General features: G+C 40.4%; 1 protein-coding gene across 3 annotated transcripts in view; it reads right to left on the bottom strand.

Moving 5' to 3' along the window:
• The window catches only part of CSGALNACT1 (chondroitin sulfate N-acetylgalactosaminyltransferase 1), a 48,515-nt gene that overhangs the window by 24,174 nt on the left and 4,263 nt on the right, over positions 1-20,078 (bottom strand). Inside the window, exons 1-2 of one of the 3 annotated variants that reach the window (XM_064450137.1) lie at positions 19,213-19,877; positions 18,675-18,828 (exon numbers count right to left, since the gene is read on the bottom strand). The exons of 1 other annotated variant lie outside the window; for it this stretch is intronic. The gene's annotated coding sequence lies outside the window, so the exon portion shown is untranslated. Of the gene's footprint in view, positions 1-18,674; positions 18,829-19,212; positions 19,878-20,078 lie in introns of those variants that run through there. One more of the 3 variants, XM_064450136.1, reaches the window with a different exon arrangement.

The following is a 20,078-nucleotide window of genomic DNA, read 5'->3' as shown; positions in this document are numbered from 1 at the left end:
TTCAGAAGCAGGAAAACCTAGCTAGGCTGAGCTGCAGAGTGGAAAGCAGTTTGTGCGTGCCACAGTATTTATCTAGGACTGCTTTAGTCAGGGCTATATAAGCACTTATATGTTTAGCTGCCACCAGACCAGCCTTTCAACTGCACCTGCAAAGTGCAATGAAAGTCCACTGCTTTGAGAAAAGCTGCTAGGTGATAAAGTACAATAACAGTGACTTAAGGTCCCTACCCTATCAAAGTCCTTGTAAGGGAGAATATAGTCTTAAGATGCTAAACAATCCAGTCTGAGCTGGAGATTCCCTCCTCCTCTCCTTGCCAGAAATCCCCTGCTACAGCCAGAATCCCCTGTACCAAGCTAGCTGGTAGACTTGAACTTCAGTAACTCCAGCAGAGTTGACAGCAGAGGTTTCCTCCCTCCTTAGTCCAGCATGTGGGAACTGAGGGGAGACATGACTCCCACAGTCTAATGGTATATTCTCACAGTAATGCAGAGCCCTAAATTTTGTGCTCCCTGTACTTCAAATGAAATTTGCTGGGTACTGTGGTATTAAGACAGTGCTTCAAATAAAATAATTAGGAGTAAAGGGGACAAGAGATAAAACATCTTGGTAGACAAAGTATAAAGGGTATGCTACCTAGACTGAGCAAGAATTATCAGGATAGGGACTAATATTGCTGACCAAGACTACTGTTCAGCTATGGTTTACATTACAAAAGAAAATCAAGTTTCAGACTACAAACTGAAAACCAGGAAGCCAGAAAATAACTGCAACCCAGTTCACTATTGAGACAGGTTACCCAAGCTCCACACACAGTTCTAAAACACGCAGCATTAACTGCTGTCATAGCTCAGGTACTCCCAAGCTCTGCTGATCTGCATTTCCCTATCAGTCTGGTTAGTACTGATCGACAGGAAGAGGCCAATCCTCTGACTCTGCCCCCATTTCCTTCCTCCTCCAGGTTAGCGCTTCCTATGAAACAACATGTGCCACAGAGTCCCATCTACTTTGTCACCACTGTTTTGATATGTGGTTTTGGTCAAAGACCTAGCATTTCCTTGATATATCAGAAAAGAGTCTCCTAGCACTTCTTTGAAAAGCCCAAGCTTTTTTACTTGTTTCAGCAAAACAATTTTTCTCTTTCTAGGGAAAGTTTCCAAATATCTGCTTCATTTTTTTTCATTTGAGGCTCACATAATTGAATCTCACTGACTTCACCTTCATCATTAAGCTAGCCAATCCTTTATTATGGGAACTTGAAAAGATAAATCACAGCAAAGTCTTTGCAGAAAAGGTGCAGGAAGAGGGGGAAAAAGAAAGGAAGTCTTTCTATATTTAATATTGTACAGTCTATCTACTTGACCATGAAATTCTTCTTCCAAAAAGGATTTGGAAAAAACCTGAAGACAACCAAAGAGTAAAGAACTATCTTGCAAAACACAGCTATCTAGGAAGTTTTACTTAGGTCAACTGATTTCAACAGAATGAAGATGTTTATCTTTGCATGATACTGTATCACTTCTATGGTTTTATTTTTAAATAAAATATTTCAATAGGTTGAGAATGTTTACTTTGTTTTATCTTTAAAAAAATCCCAGTGCTTCAACTTTCCACTTAATGTCAGGTTTCGCAGGTTTCTTTGAAAATGCCAGGTTGCACACAGGCCCACAGAAAACATCACTTTTGGTCGCTGTAAGAGAAAATATTTTTAAAATTTTATTAAAAAGGTCATCAGATTTCTATATCCTCTACTTAAGTAATCCAAGCCGTGTTTTCAAGTGTTAATGAGAAACCTGCTCACAGTTACTTTGGTTTCTAAAATTTCATTTCTGATCCTCAAGTCATATTGAAAATAGGATCTTTGCTTTCAATTTCTTCATAAAATACCTCAATTCAAACAAGTAGTCTGACACACTGATTTGCAGCTGTCTGATATAATTAACAGCCACAAAGATAATTTAAGTTCTCACTGGTCATCACAAAATTTCAGTTCCCTTATTGAACTCTATTGGTATCTGGGATTAAAACTGTAGTTTATTATGGAGATTTTAATTGCAGTTATTGCATATCTGTCAATAGCTCTTAAAAAACAGCCATTCAGCCAGAAACGTGTTAAATGTTAACAGTTCACAAAAGAGGCATCCTGGTTCTCTAACACAGAGCTGACTGATGACATAAGTAAAGCCAGTTTTCCTGGCCAGTAAAAGCTATCCTTTTTTTTCTCCCTTTTGTTACACAGGAGAAGTACACCCTGCAGCCAGGTCAGTATTTCCTGAAAGGTTCCAAAGAGCCTGTCTCTTAAAACAACAACTTCAGGCTTCAGGCAGAAGCAAAACACGTTTCATGCAAAGTTATGAAATAACATACATAACATGAATTTACACATTTTTTTCTCATTGTACCACAACCGTATCTGGCTTGGTTTGATTTAACAAGTCATGTATCAAAGTTGATACAAACCCAACTTTTATTTTTTAAGCATAGTTCATCTTTTTAAAGATAATAGTTTCCTGAAATTAGGTGCATTTATAACGCTTTTTCAAAAAACAGGAACAGAAAAAAAAAGTATAATTCTCATAACCTATCAGAATATTTGAAGAAAAGATGATTCCTTATGAGATGAAGCTTCATGCTACCGAGTCTTTGTTTCTGTTCGTATGGAAACATGCCTGTAAATGATAGCATTATTTTTTTATTTCAACAAAGATGGGCTAGAATGTGTGCTGGCACAGCTACGCAAGCTAATGAAACAAAGAGAAGAAATTGCTGATGTGCCTTTACAGATTTCTCCCTTCCCCTCCTTTTAATACAGTTTTCTGCAGAATATTAAAATCACACCTTTTCCAATGAGAACCCATGGCAGTTTAACTCAGAGGAAGGTATTCCCACCCCCAAGCCAAGGTCCTCTCTTCTGTCTGTTTTCTAACCTGTGGAAAAGCAAACAGGGCTGCTTTCTGTAATCTCTTAGAAGTGCACATTGTCCCATTAACTTCTCTGAAAGGTTCACTGTAATCATGCAATGCATTCGGGATTACAGGTCTAAAGATTTGAAGTCATTATACTGATAACTGATAACTCGTATTGATTTCATTGTTAATAAGTGGTAACACTCAACTGAGGAGTAGATATGAATAAAGTTTCTGCAATCTCACACGTCAGAGATGGCAATCCTGTCACGCTAATGAAATACCTGAAGGATTCCATACAAACTGGGTGAGACCTGTATTTTTTTATGATTACACCTCCACCAGCTTCTTTTTGTATATTGTTCTGCTATCACAGAATTAGTTCAACAAGGGCTATTAGAAACAGCAACAAAATGTCTCACTGCAAGTATTTCAACAGTCCCTAAAAGAAAAATGGTTCTCCTATTGATAGAAAAGCATCTCCTTTTCCTAGCTGCAGTCAATTTAATGGGCAGAGTTTCCAGGGCTGGCATCTTAAGAACAAATGACAGGAGAATTTAACACTTCCTTGCCTAAAAGAGGAAGGAAAGCAACTGTTGGTGGAAAATGTTAGCTGGAAAACACCAGCTGAAAGATCCTATAGGAAAGAATGAAACATGAGCAAATGGTGTCAGCATGTGGATGTGGAACAAGCGAAAAAACGCAACTCATACCTCGTTTAAGCAAAATTCCTATAGAAAGAGAATTTTTAAGCACTAGGTAAGAGCATGCACAGGGGATTGTGGTGGTTTAATTCTCTCCTCTGGTATGTACCCTTGACAACAAACTCAGCTTTACTTTGTATTGAAAGCATGACAAAAACTCATCGGTAAAATTGGAGAAGCTGAGGGAAATCCCTGTGTCTTTAAAGGAAAATATAGGAAAAGAGAAACTGCTTGACAGAGCAGATCAGATCGTTTAACAGTCTACATTGCCTCTCGCAGAGGATACCAAGTGCTTTGGGAGATGCCAAAAATTCTTGTATAGCAGAGAAATATTTCTAACCTTTGTCATTTTGATGATCGACATATTCCCTAAGCATAAGTTTGTATTTTATAACAGACATGCACAAGAAAATCTCCTATTTGGGATATGTCACATTTCTTGATTACTCCTCTGGTTTTTTAATGCAGTTTTGACCCTCCACTGCTTCAAAACTGGTGTTCTTCCACCTCCTTCCTTTTCAGAGAAGCCACACACTGCTAGCTGTTTAGGTAGGTACTGTTTTTAGTTACGTCTGAAAGAGGACAACCATTTCTAACAGCTACTCTTCTTGATTATTGCTTCAGCTAGTTCTATGAAGTTGCAGTCAAAAAGGATGAAGAAAAGTGTATTCCCTCAAAAATAACTGGAAGATTCAAAGAACATAACTATCTTACTGATAACCCCACTGGGACAAGGATACAATCATAGGGAGAACTCTCCCTTGTTTACTATAAGACCTGCATGCTGAGAGACCTACTCACATTATCTAAGGACAGGCTGCTGCGCTTTACTGAATCATCTCCCCAACTCCATCTACACACAGCAAGAACAACCCTCCTGCTGGGAGCCCAGGGGATTTACCTGGCTAACTTAACCATCTAGTCTGTCAGATGCCTATGGATGGCTGGGGCAAATGGTCCCCCAGACCACCTATATCCACATGATTATTTCACTGAAGAGCTATGCGTAAGCACCACCACACTAAGCCAACTAACTTATTTTACATAATTACAGTGCATTCATTACTGCAGACGACAGAAGGAATGTGCCAGGAAGTGGGAAGCCTCCTGATAACTTTGACACTGACTTGCCTCCTGTAAGACTAATCCAGTGTCTTACTGTTTATTAATTTTATTTCTGACTTCAGCCACTTGTACAGGATTACTGGACATGACACAATCTGTGCAGTGCAACAGTACAGTATGCCTCCAGTAAGTCCAAGACACCAGGATATAGAATAAAGAACGAATATAATGAAAACCAGACATTCCTGAGCTCCCCTTTGGTTTTATACACCTCCTTCTCCTTTATCCCAGATATTCTACCTCAAAATGTATAGTTGACTCAAAATATAAGAAATGCAACAACCAGGCACTAATCTGAGTTAACAAGCTGCTCGCTAGCTGAGGAGTCATGCATACATCCATTAGCACAGGTCTAAAAATAGCAAGCCTTTGAGAAGCTGTTAGAGCAGCAAAATGTGGCATATGGATATAAAAGTAATCTGTGGATAAAAGAAAAAGATGAGGATCTACTGCAAACAGATGGTTAAATAAATAAAGCTATTTTGTCCCAACTTTGAGTAGCAAATATTGCTATCATTATCAGGGATGTCAGAGCCAACCACTCTGCATGGGGTCTCACTGCATTCCTTTCAGAATGGCCAGGCTCCCAGGCAGTGGGGTCTGCTCCAGATGAAAGCTACACAGATTCCTAGCACTCTTTGGGCACTCTTTAGGTCAACTTCCTGCCCATTTTGTATCTCTACATGGTAAAGCTCCCCAGAACAATGACGTTCCTTACTGTTCAACACTTTGCACAGTAGACGTCAGGTCCAGTTGGGCCCCCAGTGAACCTGTTGTGACAGCAAGGCATCAAATACCAGAGTGGCCCATAGCTTCTTCTTTCTCCCTAACAGATGCCATTTCAGAGGCCCTAGCAGAACCAGCCTGGCTGGTCTACTGAAAGGACACATTAGAGCTGGCAATCAGCCCAGAACCTTTAAATGTGCTATAAACTATGGCTCCAGCCAGAGGAAAAAAGAGTCAGAAATGGTAAATACCTTGAAGTTAGGACTCCTCTGGAATCTCTTCTTAACCTTCAAAATTAGGAGCATAAAACTAAACCCTGTGCACATATTGCAGCTACAGAGCAAGGTTCTTCAGCTGTTGGCAGATCTGGAATTTCATGTGAATCTGTCACACAGGGGCAGAGAGAAGGAGTCTGAGGAGCAAATGGGAGGCAAATACCTCGACCAGGATCTCACAACATCATTTTGCATTTCCTTCTTTTAAGAAGTGCACACCCTCAGGATCACTATTTTGATGTGTGCACCTTTTGCTGGGTGGAGGCTCTACCCACTCCTTCTTGACTTCCAGAAGAGATGCCCCATGAAATTCACTCCCTCCAAGCACACTCTCCTTTATAAGTGAAAATCTGTGGTTTAAGGAGTACAGCTACAAAGAACCTATGTTGCAGTTATAGGATGGGCCCTTCTATATCCATTAGCACAGGAAAAAGAGGATGCATAGTCTAAAGGGAGACAAGAGGAGCAGCAGCGAAGGAGCTTCCTCAGATGCTGAACTCCACATGGAGGTCCCTTTAGATGTGGGTTCCTAATACCCAGCCAAAGGCAGGCAAAAGTAAAGACAACTCACTGTAGGGTAGGAAGACCTGCTTTTAGGCAGCCTCCTTTCCCAGACTAACTCAGGCTAAGAGTCATTCCCTGAGAACACACTCCACTAGAGGCTCATGCAGTAGGGCATTCCTTATCAGCACACTTTATGGCCTGCAATGATATAAACAAAGTTCAACTGCTCATGCACCAAAGCACTGGCAAAACAGAGCCCTCCCTCAGCCCAAATCCACACTTTGGCACAATGCTGCAGAATGCAGGCTATATTCATCTGACAGGTCAGTTCTCAGGCTTCATCCTTCTCAATCTGCAAGCTTTCAAAAAGAAAACAAACAAACCAACCCTTACAAAATGATGCTTCCGCCATCCCCGTGGAGGACAGACCAGCTTGTTCAGTTTAAAAACTTTCTACACCAAAAGTGCATGACTTTAAAGACCCCAGCATGCCCATTTCCTGATGCTATAAACGCTTGATCAGTCTCAGCTAGGAAGCACTGTATCCATCACTGGGAACACTGAGAAAGCTGTCTGAAAGACACACCGCTTCTTTCACCAGTGTAGCAGTGACATAACCTGCTGAGGTTTCTCACACAGCTAGGACACTGCAGAGTCAGGCTACTTCAAACAAAGGACATGCTAAAAGAAGATGGTGTACTGTGAAAGCAGAGCTAGAATTTGCATTTCATTAGAGAGAGACATGGAAATGTGTTAAAAAGAAGTCATCACCCAGAATGGATATTACTGGGATGGTCACTGGAAATTTTTGCCTTTAGAAAAGGGAAGTTCCCCAAGGAGTTCAGGTAATGATGATGCAATACTAGAAGAACAACATTTGAAACGGGTAGCACTAGTTCTACTGTAACAGAAAACCATCAAGGCACACTTACCTGTGCCGTCCATAAAATATGCTGGACAGAGCACCTCTGTCTCACTATTCAAAGAAACATAACGTCAAGAATGCAGACACTACAGCTTATTCACACTTGTCAGATAACATGAGGAAGTCATGCAGATGACTTCAGTAACTCCTGATAAATCAAATGAGAAAGAATTTATAAACTATAATTTCCTACTGAAAATAAGTCAGCTGTAGTGATGGAAAGCAAACCTTTTCACACCTCTGATTTTATGCCTCCTAGATAGATTTCAAAGGCACAGCAGACGCAACACAAAAACTACTTTCAGAGCCTTACCGCTGGATACATTTAGTTACCCTTCGCTACTTTTTTCCTTGTAAACATGCAGTTTCTCAATAATTTTTCCCATTTATTCTGGAATGCTGTCAATCTAATCAGGCATCAGGACACTTTGCATTTGTTTTATTTCCCAAGTCACTTGGAATGAAAAATATATAAAGTATCTATGTATGAGCTAAATGGAAGAATTAAATTATTACTAATGTCATAATGATTTATGGTGGAAGTTTTAGTTTCATATTAAGAGAAAAAAATTATTGAGGTTTTTTCCAAGGCTTAGAACAGTATTAACTGCTGAATCTCAATCTGGTTTTCTCGCACTGATTCTTTGTAAAGTATTGTGTCAGTCTAAAACATCAGTACAGCAGTAGTAACTGCTATTAACGAACACTGCAAGTAGACCATCTGACCAGGTGCCACAGCCAGGAGCCATTATCTAGACCAGTCCTTGCCCTAACTTCATTGAAAATGACAATAACCATTCTTTTTCTCTCCTTAATTTATCTGTTCAATTTCAAAATGTCAGATGCCTCTGATTATCTCAACACGTACATTGTAACAGAACATCTGAAAGCAGCTTCAAAGAACACCAGCTTGCTCTGTGCCTTCGCATCACGTGCACATGGCCACTAAAGAACAGAAACACAAACTTTAAAATTCAGTACCAAGCCTATGCCATTTAAGCTCAGCAATCAAATTACAAACTCTGTGTATGCAAGAGGGGAGATGGCATTTATACTCAAAGTAAACAAGGAGCACAGCCTAGACTCCCTAATGTGGCAGGCTGTTTACAGGTTCTGATTTTCATGTGCTGAACGCTCAGACCGCATGCATGCAAACAAGCCATACGCTTGTGAAAACACAAACCACATGCTCCAACCTGAAACCTTCATTCTAGGAAACAGAGAGACTGGGTTAAGTTGTAGATTGCGCTGTCCTCAAGCATTCCTCCAGCCTGGCCATTAGCACTGATACACCTGAGCTGGGGCCACACAACTCCATTTGCTTTGCTGAAGGGATGGAAAAACATGCTTAGAAGGAAGAATTTATGAGTAAACAAGTGCAGCCAAAAGATGAGGGAGTTTGTGGGAACCACTTAGAATCATGTTGTTGCAACATGAAGAAATCAGCTGCAAGCAGGTTTGCAGCTACAAAGAGCCACAAAACCTCGACATGGTTTGAAGCGGTTTTGCTGAAGGGAAGAAGCTGTAGCAGCTGGCTTGGATTCTGAAATGTGTTTGGGGAAAAAAACCAAAACTCCCCACATGTTCAAGACATACATATCTGCAGAGAACCTCAAGAGACCCTTAGAAAGCATGACAGATCCTGGACCAGAACAACACCTCTTCCCATGAAGGAGTGAGGAGTGGACTGGGAGCCTCACTCAAGTGACTCTCCTATTTTCCCTGTGCACCTCTACCAGCAAGGGACTCTCAGACCAAAGGCAGGCTGGGTTAGGAAGCTCTTAACACCCCTCTTCCCACCAAGTATATTTATCTCAGCAAGCCCCAATGGGCCTGAATCCAGCTACAACAAACTTTCTGGGCACTTGTGACTGTTATGAAATGGAGTGACTCAGCCAAGCTACATCAGAAAGAGAACATCTTTAATTTGTTCACAGAAACTCAATAAGCCAAGGGAAGAAAAAACCCACAAGTCAGAAAAGACACATCCCTACATATCGTCGTCTTACAAAGCTCAGCCCTTCTCTCTGACCTTAAGCATGTGTTGCTACCTGGCTTTCTGTCTCCCCATACACTTCTGACTTTCCTGCCTCCCTCCCCAGACCCACAGTTCTGTGCTTCAGAGACTCTTAGCCATCTGTCCAGTGACGCAGTTGAATCAAAGGTATCAGTGTTTATTTACCACCAGCGTTTCCCCACTTATGTTCCCATTGCCATGGTGAGCAGCAACAGAGCCTGCCTGAAAGATAAGGTCAAAACATAGCCTAGATATCTCCCACAAGCCATCTGGAAGAATCGTTTTCTGAGGAATTCTCTGGCATGGATTTGCACTTTCTCTGTGACAAAAAGCCAACCTCAACTCAGCACTCGGGAGCCTTAACTGAGCTGCTGGGACATCTGGGAGCAAGAAGCATTCCTAAAAACCTTGAATCCAGATTTCTCTCCAGTTCCTGGAGAGGAACTTCCCAGCTCCTTATAGGTTATCAGTGTTACCTCTTCGGTCTGTGTCAGCCTCATTCTGTTTCTTTCCTCAGTGTGGGAGTCCAGGTCCCTGCCACAGCCCTGCACGGCTTCGCCAAGCACCCCAACATCACTTCATAAGAAACCATTATTATTTTCCATCTTTCAGAAACTTTGCAGCCTATCCTTGCACAAATTATAATGGTAACATAAGACAATATATGTTGCATTGGAATATGGTATTTGTGAAGACGAAGCAGATCTCTTCCCCAGTTACTATACCACTGAAAAATCTAATGTCAGTCTGCATGCCTTGGATTACTCATAGATAATGCAATTAGCATCACAGTACAGTTATGTAAACTGTTAATCAAACATTGAGACAGAGGAAAATATAGGAGATGTCAAACGAACCCTGGAAAGAGACACGAAGTAAAGGCTGTCACAACTGCACATGCTGAACTGCTGCAGGAAAGATGAAAATTATTGTAGTAAGTACGCCATGATTTAGGCCAGCCTAAGAGGGAAGCCATCCACTTGGTGAAAACCTGGACCAGCGCAGATGTTCAGCACGAGAGATTGTGTCCTGGAGGCAGCTATGAGGACAAAAAGTATGGAGCACCAAAAAGGCTGAAGCAATACCGACATACAACAGCTCTCTGTCCTGTCTCAACAGGAGTCAAACTTCGATCACCAGGACCTACCAGAAAATTGGATTTCAGTATAAGCTGACGTTTCTGAAAATTAAACAAGAGCATCATTATTAATACGCTCAGTACTACTCTTCCAAAAATCTCAATGTGAAATATCAGAATCCCCCAGAAGGTGGGGGTTCTCCCTCCCCACTGGATATGTTATCATAGCCATTAACTGGAAAAAGCCTATTTACTTCAAACACCAAGTGGGAGGAAAAGTGCCAAGACGAGTTGCCCATGACAGTTGCGGCAAGAAAACAAGAAACTAAAGAGGCCTATACCACCACAAAAGCTTTTAACATGCCACTGTAAAGGTTAAAATGTCAGTTAGATAGATTTCTTCGATAGCCAGATCATTTTATCACAAATCACCTTAATGGTGGTGCGTACTCAGCTGAGAGGAACTGTGGACACCATTTGGTTCTAATTCTTTGAATTCACAGGTTTTTTAATATTTTTTTTTTTAAGGAAAAAATAAAGGTGAAACCAAAATGTTTATAAGAAGCAGCAGGAAAGTATTACTGAGGAGGACAGTTTTGCAGCGGCACCCACAGCAGGCGATGCTCAACTGACCAAGCGTGATTCCACCAGCATGAAATCATGCCCACCAGCTCACAATTTGGCCCAGAGACTCCAAAGAAAAATGCAAATATCACCTTGACCTGATGTTCACCTAAATAATAGCACTCAGCATCAAGGAATTAGCACAGCACAGATATTTATCACACCAGCACTGTGATCTGTCTCACCCCCACCTTCTCTCTTTCCCTGGTGACTCTGGAAAAGAGTCTACCCTTCCCTTGGACTCCCCTTGATAGCAAGGGATATCCAGTTAGCTCTTCCAAGTGGAAGGAAAACCTGATGGACCTAAGGTTCCCCGTAACAGCAAAGGCTCACCTATTCTCTCTGGCTCTCTGGAGAAGAACACATTAGTCAGCCAAGATGAAGATTATAATGGATGCAAGGATCCCTGAAGACTCTCCCCTCACAGCCAGTTCTCTCCCTTGCAGTTTTACGAAAGCTGAAATATTTCTGTGGGAATATACCAATATCAAACTTCCGTTAAAGATTTTTTTAACTCTAGGATGGAACTCTGGAGGGAAACTAAAGAAATAATCTGCTCTGTGAGTACCAGCACTTCAGTAAAATAAATAGAGCAGTGTTTAAGGATCTCGCAGGACCCAACAGCTTTGAAATTCAATCTCATACAATATAAATACAGTCCCATGACTCATCCATCCTCTTTTCTACACCTCCTCTAACTGATTACTTTTGAACCATGCATATCAGAAAAAACCACGAAGACGGTACCGTTAGCTGCACTACAAGTTGCAGAAGCACAAAGTGGCATGAAATCCCTAAGCCTTTTTAATAATGATGCTGTTCTCAGCTGCAGATCACCTGGCATGCACAGCTCAGCTCTCTGAAAAAATAACGCAGTCACTCCCTGATTAAATTACTCCTGGAGTGGAAAAGACATTGAGCAGCCTGCCTGTTTCAATTGGCTGTGTAGTGACTGAGCTCAATGAATATGGAAATAATTGGAAATCCTAGACCAGTATAGAGGAGGAGGAATATGCGACCCATCTAAAGGCATGACGGAGTTGCCTGGAAGTAAAATCATAAAGCTATATCAAAAAAGTGAAAAACCCTTGGTATCAGGGATAGGGGTTAAAAAACAAATAAAGATGACTTCAGTAAAATGCCAGAGGGTTCCAACAGAGATGCAAAGCCTTTCCAAAAGCTCTTTACACGCTGTCATCCTAGGAAAGGGGTGAAACTGAGAATTTGTTAAATCCCAATTCCTAACTCTAGACCTTTGTGTCTCTTTCGCTCTTGAGGTTTAATAGGTTTACAAGACTACTAAGCAGTTGCCAGCCAAGTTTCTTTGACTTGGACTCTGGAACTATGACCTTTTCACTAGTTCATAGCCAAGAAGATTCTAACTGGAATATAAGAAGTGGGCAACTACCTTAGGAAAAACAAGAAGCTCCACCACCAGGTGAGCGTGTTTTCACCAACTCAAGCAAATGAACTGCAAAGGTAAGAAAATTAGAGCCCTGCACTAACTGGAAAAAATCTGTAACATACCTCTCTTAAACCTCTAAAAAGCCTACATTTTCCTTGGACATAGTGCACTTGCCCACCTGTGCTAACCAAGAACAACTAGGAGACCAGTGTAAGAGGTGCTCCTGGTGACACAGAAGTGGTCTGCTTGCCACATACTCCCTGCAGCTGGAGTACATGGCACGTTCAGGCATCCCATATAGCTCTGGCCCTCCTGGCACATATACTTCTCCCTGGAATTGCTGGCAAACAAGGGGTGTTACAGCAAACTTTTTCAGCTTCTTCTACCTGGCTGTCACAGCAAAAGGCACATCCAGAATCAAGGGAGAAAAAGGAAGTTTAAACAACATTTGGACAAATGCAACCATACATTCATGCACAGTTCTAAGCTCTTTTTGGCCACATCTAAAAATTAGGGCTACTGACTCCTTACAACACTCTTAATAGGTTCTGAGATGTGCTCTCAAAATGCATTTTTGCACGTACTTTGCATTTGCAATGATCTAGTTTCTTAGTATAGTTATTCCTAAGTATTTTAGAGTGAAGCTTTATTTTCCCTTCTCTAATGCTAAGAAATTTTCCTTTCATTCCTTTAACATTACATAAGTGCTTTTCATTTCCTGAACAATTCTCAGAGAAAGCTAGGATATTTGTGGAATAGCTTATTAATTCACTCATAAATATACATACTTGGTTCAATTAAGCATGAGAAAACTTCACCACTGACTTTTATCTCATAGGATTACCTTACGCTGTCCTGCAAATTGGAAGGTGACATGTTCTTTAAGCTGTTTTCTATCCCTGTGGCTCAAACAAATCTCTACATATTTCTAAGCTAGTAACCACCATTTTCATAATCAATGCATCAATCTAAAATATTTCTGTTTCAATTTGATAGGATTTGAATCAATATTCTGGTGTGTTATATATTCCCCTCATAATTTTTTTACTTAATAAAAAACAGTGCAGGTAACCTGATTCACAATACACACTACTGTATATTTTGCTAATAGCTTTTTACAAGCTTTCCAAAAGTAGATTTAAAAATCCTTTTCCTGAAATCAAGAGGCTTCACCTTCTCACAAATAAAATAATAAAAAGTCTCCTGTCAAAAGGGTGTTTCAGAACTGTTACCTTTATTTTCAGGCTATTCTAACTGAAGAGAAATGGTTTTCTTAAATACTGGCTCCACATTAAGCGTTTATAGGAAAGACCATTTGATGTGCCAGAGTAAAGCTCCTCCTCTCCAAATCAATACAACAAAGTTTCCCACTGTGAAGGATGTCATTACCTATGTGGTCACCCTAAATGTTAATGAAAACATCAGTTGTAGGATACATGAAGGCAGAAAACCCAAATATAGATATACTCTGCACTGGACAAGTTGAAATCTAACAGGGATTGGGTGACTGGTTACAAAAGGTAAAAACTAAGAATGCACACAATGCATCCTTCATAACTGGCAGCCCCTTTGTTCCAACACTGAGTACATGCAACCCTGGTACACGCAACTACCTATTTCTCTTATGATCGCCATGGCCAGCACTTTCACAGCTATCTTCTCTGAAGTAAATTCATAGGGAAAGATGCTGAAAAAACCCTCTTAAATTATATAAGGAGTAAAATCCCATTTTTAAGACTGAAATATTCTGCTTTGTAAGCCCTCTCAGTTGTAGTAGAAGTACCACCTTGGTAGCAGAAATGGCAGGACAGGTGACGTCTCCTTACCTTTCACCATTCACATCCCAGCAAAAGGTGTGAGTGAAACACAGATCAGTGACCACCAGTTCTCATCTTGAGTAACATGTGAAAGTCACTGAAGCTATCTGCTTTAGTGCATGTGCCTGTGAGCCCTTTGGAAATTCAATCACTCCTGTGGTTTGAATATCTTACCATGTAATTCTTTATCAACCCAACTTTCAAAAGCAGTGATCTCTTAGTAAACCATGTCCAAACCAGGTGGAGTCACAGATGGCTCAACTGTTTTGAAAATTAAGTGATTCTAATTTCTAAGTATGGCTATACAATAGGATATAACCTAGCAGGCAGAGCTCTGAGCTGAAATGCAGGAGACTTCAGTCCTGCTTCTGGTTCTGCCACTGGCCCACTGGAAAGACTCTTGGTGAGTCTTTTCATCATACACAAAACAGGAACAAGAAGAGTATTCCCTCAAAATCTGAGCAACATTACAAACAGATGATTAATAGGGATATCTGGCTGCACACTTTTGGCTTTGAAAATCTTGATCCAGTTTCTCATCCTGGAGAGGAAGAGAGGATTATTCAATTTAAGAACTGTCAACTATTTATAGCCTTAGCTATTAAAAAAAAAAAGTTTTGCAGAAATAGCAAGCCAGAAACCTATTGCTGCCTCAACTCTCTCCAGTAGAAACAATTCCCAGGGGTATCTGCACACTGTTCCAGGGTTGCTGGAGTGCATGTTGTTCCATGTCTTCTTGCCAGTAAATGCAGGACCTCTTTCAGTCACACAATGGAGAGGAAAGAGGAAAAAATATTTTTTCCCCAGGATTTCACTTCAGTAGAGTTTCTGTCACTGTTCTGTTATTCTTTTCTTTCTGAGCAGGAGGATGACGTCCATGTCCAAGTGACTGGTTTATGTTTCTCTGTTATCAAGGCAATCCAGCATGAAGACTATTTGTGTAAACGGAGGGATAGCCAACTTCATCACAGGCACAGACTTGGAAATGAAAGCTATCACCTCTTCTGTTTGCTATTGAAGATGAAAACTTCCTGCAAAGTTTTTCTTGTTGTATTCCCCCATCATCTTTGCTAGATTTTGCCCAACCTAGCTCACAGATATCACTAGCAAAAATGAACTTACTTGGATGTTTGCAGATGATTGCTTCATGCAATCCAGTTGCTCCTACTACGCGTATACCACCTCTGCAAGCCCCTTCTCTTGATCTGGGACCAGGCCACCAGTTAAACTGGCAGAATGGCTATATGGCTTCAATGGGACAGCAGAACTGCAACTTCATAGAGTTTAGGGCAGACTGAAGATCTCAACAATGAATAATGCTAATGTACTCTTAAGAACACTCCCACTGGCTTTAATGGTGCTTGGCATGGAACAGAGTTAGCGTGTTACAATTTAGCCTAAAAACCATAAACCCGTTGGTGATGAACCAGAAAACAGAATCCAGAACTGTAACTATTCTAAAACTGAGGAGCTAAGCTTGTGCCTTTAGGAAAAAAAAAAAAAAGCTACTGCTTTCAGTATAAGGAAAAGTACTAATTTTACAGAACTGAATATTACTTTTCTTCCATAGGTTCTAGTAAAGGCAAGAAGCTATGTGGTCTGGGTCACTTTCTATAGTCTACAGAAGAGTTGTAAATAATCTGCAATCCTCTCTGTCAGCCCATGTAGTTAAATGTAGTTAGAAATGGTTGCACTGCTGACTCTTCAAAGCATGGACTCAAAATTAGTACTTCTGATAACAAAGCAAAAGAAACCTGCAAAGTCTCTGCAGCCTCATCATTGATTTCTCTGATGCCTTCCAGTCACTAGAAACTTAACAATAGGTATCCATACAAAAAAACATCACAACCAAGAACTCCAAACACAGTGCCTGGAAGGCCAGGCTGCTGTGCCTGAGTTTCCTAATAAAGGTGTGAAACAAGACAGGCTTTCTGTAACCGTGAGCAGTAACTACCTATAGCTGTAGCCTAAATGAGTAGTTAATCAACCAAAACAAGCAGAAACCTGCTATCAAGGCCCTAACTTTTGACGTTTTGCTGCAGCTGAGGTAGAACACAAGGAATAAAGTTCTTTCAGCTTGATCAACAGGCTCGTGGCATTTCCTGAAGCAGATGCTGGCAACTGCCATTGAGCTGGTCAAGCTCCCTGGCAGCTGTGGGAGACATTCAGCGTGTGGTATTTTTATCCAAGTTTTTATTCTCAAGCCTAAATGCAGTCAAGTCACAATGAAAGGGTCCCACTCATTTGCATGAATAAGCAAAATCACTGGGGTCCACTCAAGCCCTGCAGCAGCATGGCATTCTGCCAAAGGCCTCTCTTCAGACCAAGACATGACTTCAGACATGACTGCTTATTAGTAATATTATAACAGTGCAGAGAGGCCCTCACAGAAATAGCAGTCGCACACTCAGTCTGAAAATGCACACATAATGAGATAATCTGGGTGAAATTAGATTAAGCATTTTTGCTTATTAATTTTTTTGCCTATATCTTGCATAAGGGTTTCTAAGTCTGTTGCCTATTTTAGCTGTTACAAATAAAAGTTCTTACCACATTACCTCTTAACCTGGCTTGAGTTGTGCGTGATTTAGACTGACGAGACAACAGCTAGCCTTTCCTTACTAAGAGCATTGCAATCCACAGAGCAGGTCGCTAGGCTAATAAAACAAGCACACAGTTAACCTGACACTGTTCAGGGCATGCAAGGAGAAAGCCACAAGCTCTGCTACATTGGCTAGGTAGAAAGCTAGCACCATAAATATCAGGAGAAACAAACACCTTCTAGTAACTGTTGGTAAGCAAAAAGGCTGGAATCCCGTGAGATATTGCAGCATATGCTTCAACTCCAGAGATCCCAACGAACACACCCACATCATTTATCCTTCTTCCCCATTCACGCTTTCTGGCAAAGTAATGTCAGTAGGAATGTCAACACATCATGGTATGTTACTCATGAGATTCCCTTTGAGAAGCAGGACTGACTACCTCACAAACTAGAAAGCCGAAGGGAAGGAATGCAGCCCAGTGCACCTTCTGCCAGTGATGGTGGATCAGAAATGATATCTAATTTGTTGAGAAAAGGGTTCAGAAAATGTGTTATATAAAGACCACATTAGTTTATTATACTGCTTAATATTAAGGTTTTTAAGGCACGTCCAACTTGAGATAACTTCAACAGTAGGGAATAAGCTTTTTTTTCCTGACAGCAGAAAACGGGTTGCAGACATAAGTTGCATATTTGCACTGTAACAAGATATAGATTTATATCTCCCAAAAATAGATGACAGAAAATGCTAAGAAGATTTGGTGTGATGCTGATTAAAGAACCCTCAGCTGGTTTTAAAACCACCTCAGAATGAATTTATTAATTTGAGTATTATAAATGCTTATAGTAGTAAATATTTTCACTCGATAAGATTAGAAATAGTTCACTGTAGCTTTGTAACTCTACCCTGTACAGTTCCCTGCCCCATCCCAAGTGACCAGCTTCTCGACAAACCATTAAAAGACAGATCTCCTGAATGAAGCCAACACTATTTAGAATTCAAATAACAGTTTCAGAAATGTGAGGAGCCAAACAAGATAGATTTAGAACACTTTTCTAAATTAAAAATGTTTCTTGACCTGCAGTGCAGCATGTCTGCCTTAAAACATGCTTCCCCTTGTAAAAGATGTTAAAAAGGTTCAGATTGATTGGTTTAAATAACAATAAAATTATAGAAAGCATGTGTCAAAATCTTGAATTATAAAAACTGTAACCTTGCAACAGAAAAGGGTAAAAGAAAAATTAATCTCCCTTGAATGGCAAGTTCTTAAATTGCTTGAAAAGAAACAAACAAGAAGTAGTATTTTCTAATTCCCCAGGCACTAATCATAACTCACCAACAGTGGTATCCCATACAAATTCCATTTTCAGTGCAGTTACATATGGCCAATGTTGCAGTGCCACCCTTCAGCTGTACTGATCCTCATAAATAATGATTCAACCTCTCAAAGCTATATACTTCCCATAACAGGCAACATTAAGTGGAGAAGGAAATACACCGGCTGATGTGAATCATTATTTTTCTGTTTTATTTTGGAGCACTGTTAAAAAAAGAATTCACCAGAAATGCACCGTATATGTTTGAAAACAATTCTACTCAAGTTAAACATTACCATAAAAGTCATCATCTTACAAGGACTGTGATTCACAGTGGAAACAATCTGTAACTCAGTTTTACAAAGTTTGCACAAGAATTGCCTACCCAGGGCAAGAAATCCACTCACTTGCACGTTTAATATGATAATAATAGAGGAGACAACTGAAGCAATTACAGAAATGATCCCTCATTGATCTAGGGTACACAAGCTAATAGAAACATGCAGATTATGTAGAAGATATTGTTGAATAAAAATACAGGATTGTAAGTGTCACATAGACAAGGAACAGCTTTGTGACAAATATGTTCACATTTTATCAACAAAAAAACCCAACAGCAACAGGATAATCTTAGTAACTATAAATGAAAGAAATGCTGCATCTACTTCATATTCTAATTTCAGAGATACGGAAAGGAGATTGCCTTACCTCAAATACAGCTTGAAGAGAGACATTAACAATATGTCTACATCCTTTCTTAGTTCCCTTTATAGCAATCTAAGAAGAAATAAAAAATAGCAAATAACTATCTTCCCGGCTGACAGCATGTGCCCAGGAGTAACATGCTTCCCAGTAAAGTGTGCTGAAAAGTAGAAAAAAAATTATAACTCAAAAAGACTATCCTTGCAAAATAAAAAGGCAAAAACTTTATAATTGAAATTCACAGTAAGGTTTATTGCATTTTGAAGGAGACATTCAGGAATTAAATAATATACACATAACTCTGATGTTGCCTCAGCTCTCAATAAAATATTCATTCGGCACATTTGTCTACAAAAGAAAGATGTTAAATTCATCTGCGCAGAGCTCAGTCACTGAAGACCTGAAAAGATTCCTATTCCAGTAGTAGGCACACATGGGCTCACATGACACAACCTTGTTAACTTGCTTTTTCCTCCCAAACTACAGTGCTTGCTAAAGCTACACTCCAATGTTAAATGCTTTGGTCAAGAGTTCATCCACTGACCTTCAATGAAAGCCTTGTGTTCAGCTCCAACATTTTCTAACAGCAAACAAGAAAAAAACGGTTTCACGGAATGAACTGTTAAAAAAGAAAATCCTCACATAAGCTTTCCCTGAGGGGGAAGAAATATCCACAGGCTTTAAATTGGCCAGGCGGATTTAAGAGGAAGCAAAAAAAAAAAAAAAAAAAAAAAAAAGGCAGCTCTTTCTGTTGCGTCAAAGAGCCCACTGTGCAATAGGAACAGTGAACAGAGTTGTTAAACTGGCAAGCTTTTGCTGAAGACAGCTTTTCAATATGCTCTCAGCATCGTCTCCCAGGGCTGGCTGGAGACAGTCCCACTCCTCTTAGATGAGCTATGCTCCTTCAAGAGGCAATCGCTGTTAAGGACAGTTTCTATAAACATGCTGTTCAACTGGTTTTGCTGCACATGATGAGGGTAATTACACACATATACATACCTGCATTCACGTATCTGAACTGCACGCTTGTGGGGAAAATGCAGGCATATTCAAACTAGTGACCATTACCTCGCCTTAAGAGCGGGATGCTATTGATGACTGACTGCCTCCTAAACCCCTGTTCTCTGCTTACACCATTCAGTATGTTGTTGGAAAGCAATTTTGAAAGGCACAGTACTTACAGAGGAAACCTCTAATGCAATTCCATTGGGATGCTGTAGTACAAGCAGCGCTCACTAATGATTAAAGGAAATCAGTAGTCACATGCTGCTGACTAGCTTTGCGTTTAGTACAGAGAGCTTGGACAGCCACCAGAGACAGTAGCTACAAGGGATGAGTTAACTGTCCCTCCTGGGAATGACCGCTATGTGACTAAAGACATCTTCAGAGGCTGAAGCAGCGTATTTACTG

This window comes from Phalacrocorax carbo, chromosome 4 (genome assembly GCF_963921805.1).
Source record: "Phalacrocorax carbo chromosome 4, bPhaCar2.1, whole genome shotgun sequence".
Taxonomy (NCBI): domain Eukaryota; kingdom Metazoa; phylum Chordata; class Aves; order Suliformes; family Phalacrocoracidae; genus Phalacrocorax; species Phalacrocorax carbo.
Note: the sequence above shows the minus strand (reverse complement) of the source record. Positions and strands in the feature narration are given on the sequence as shown.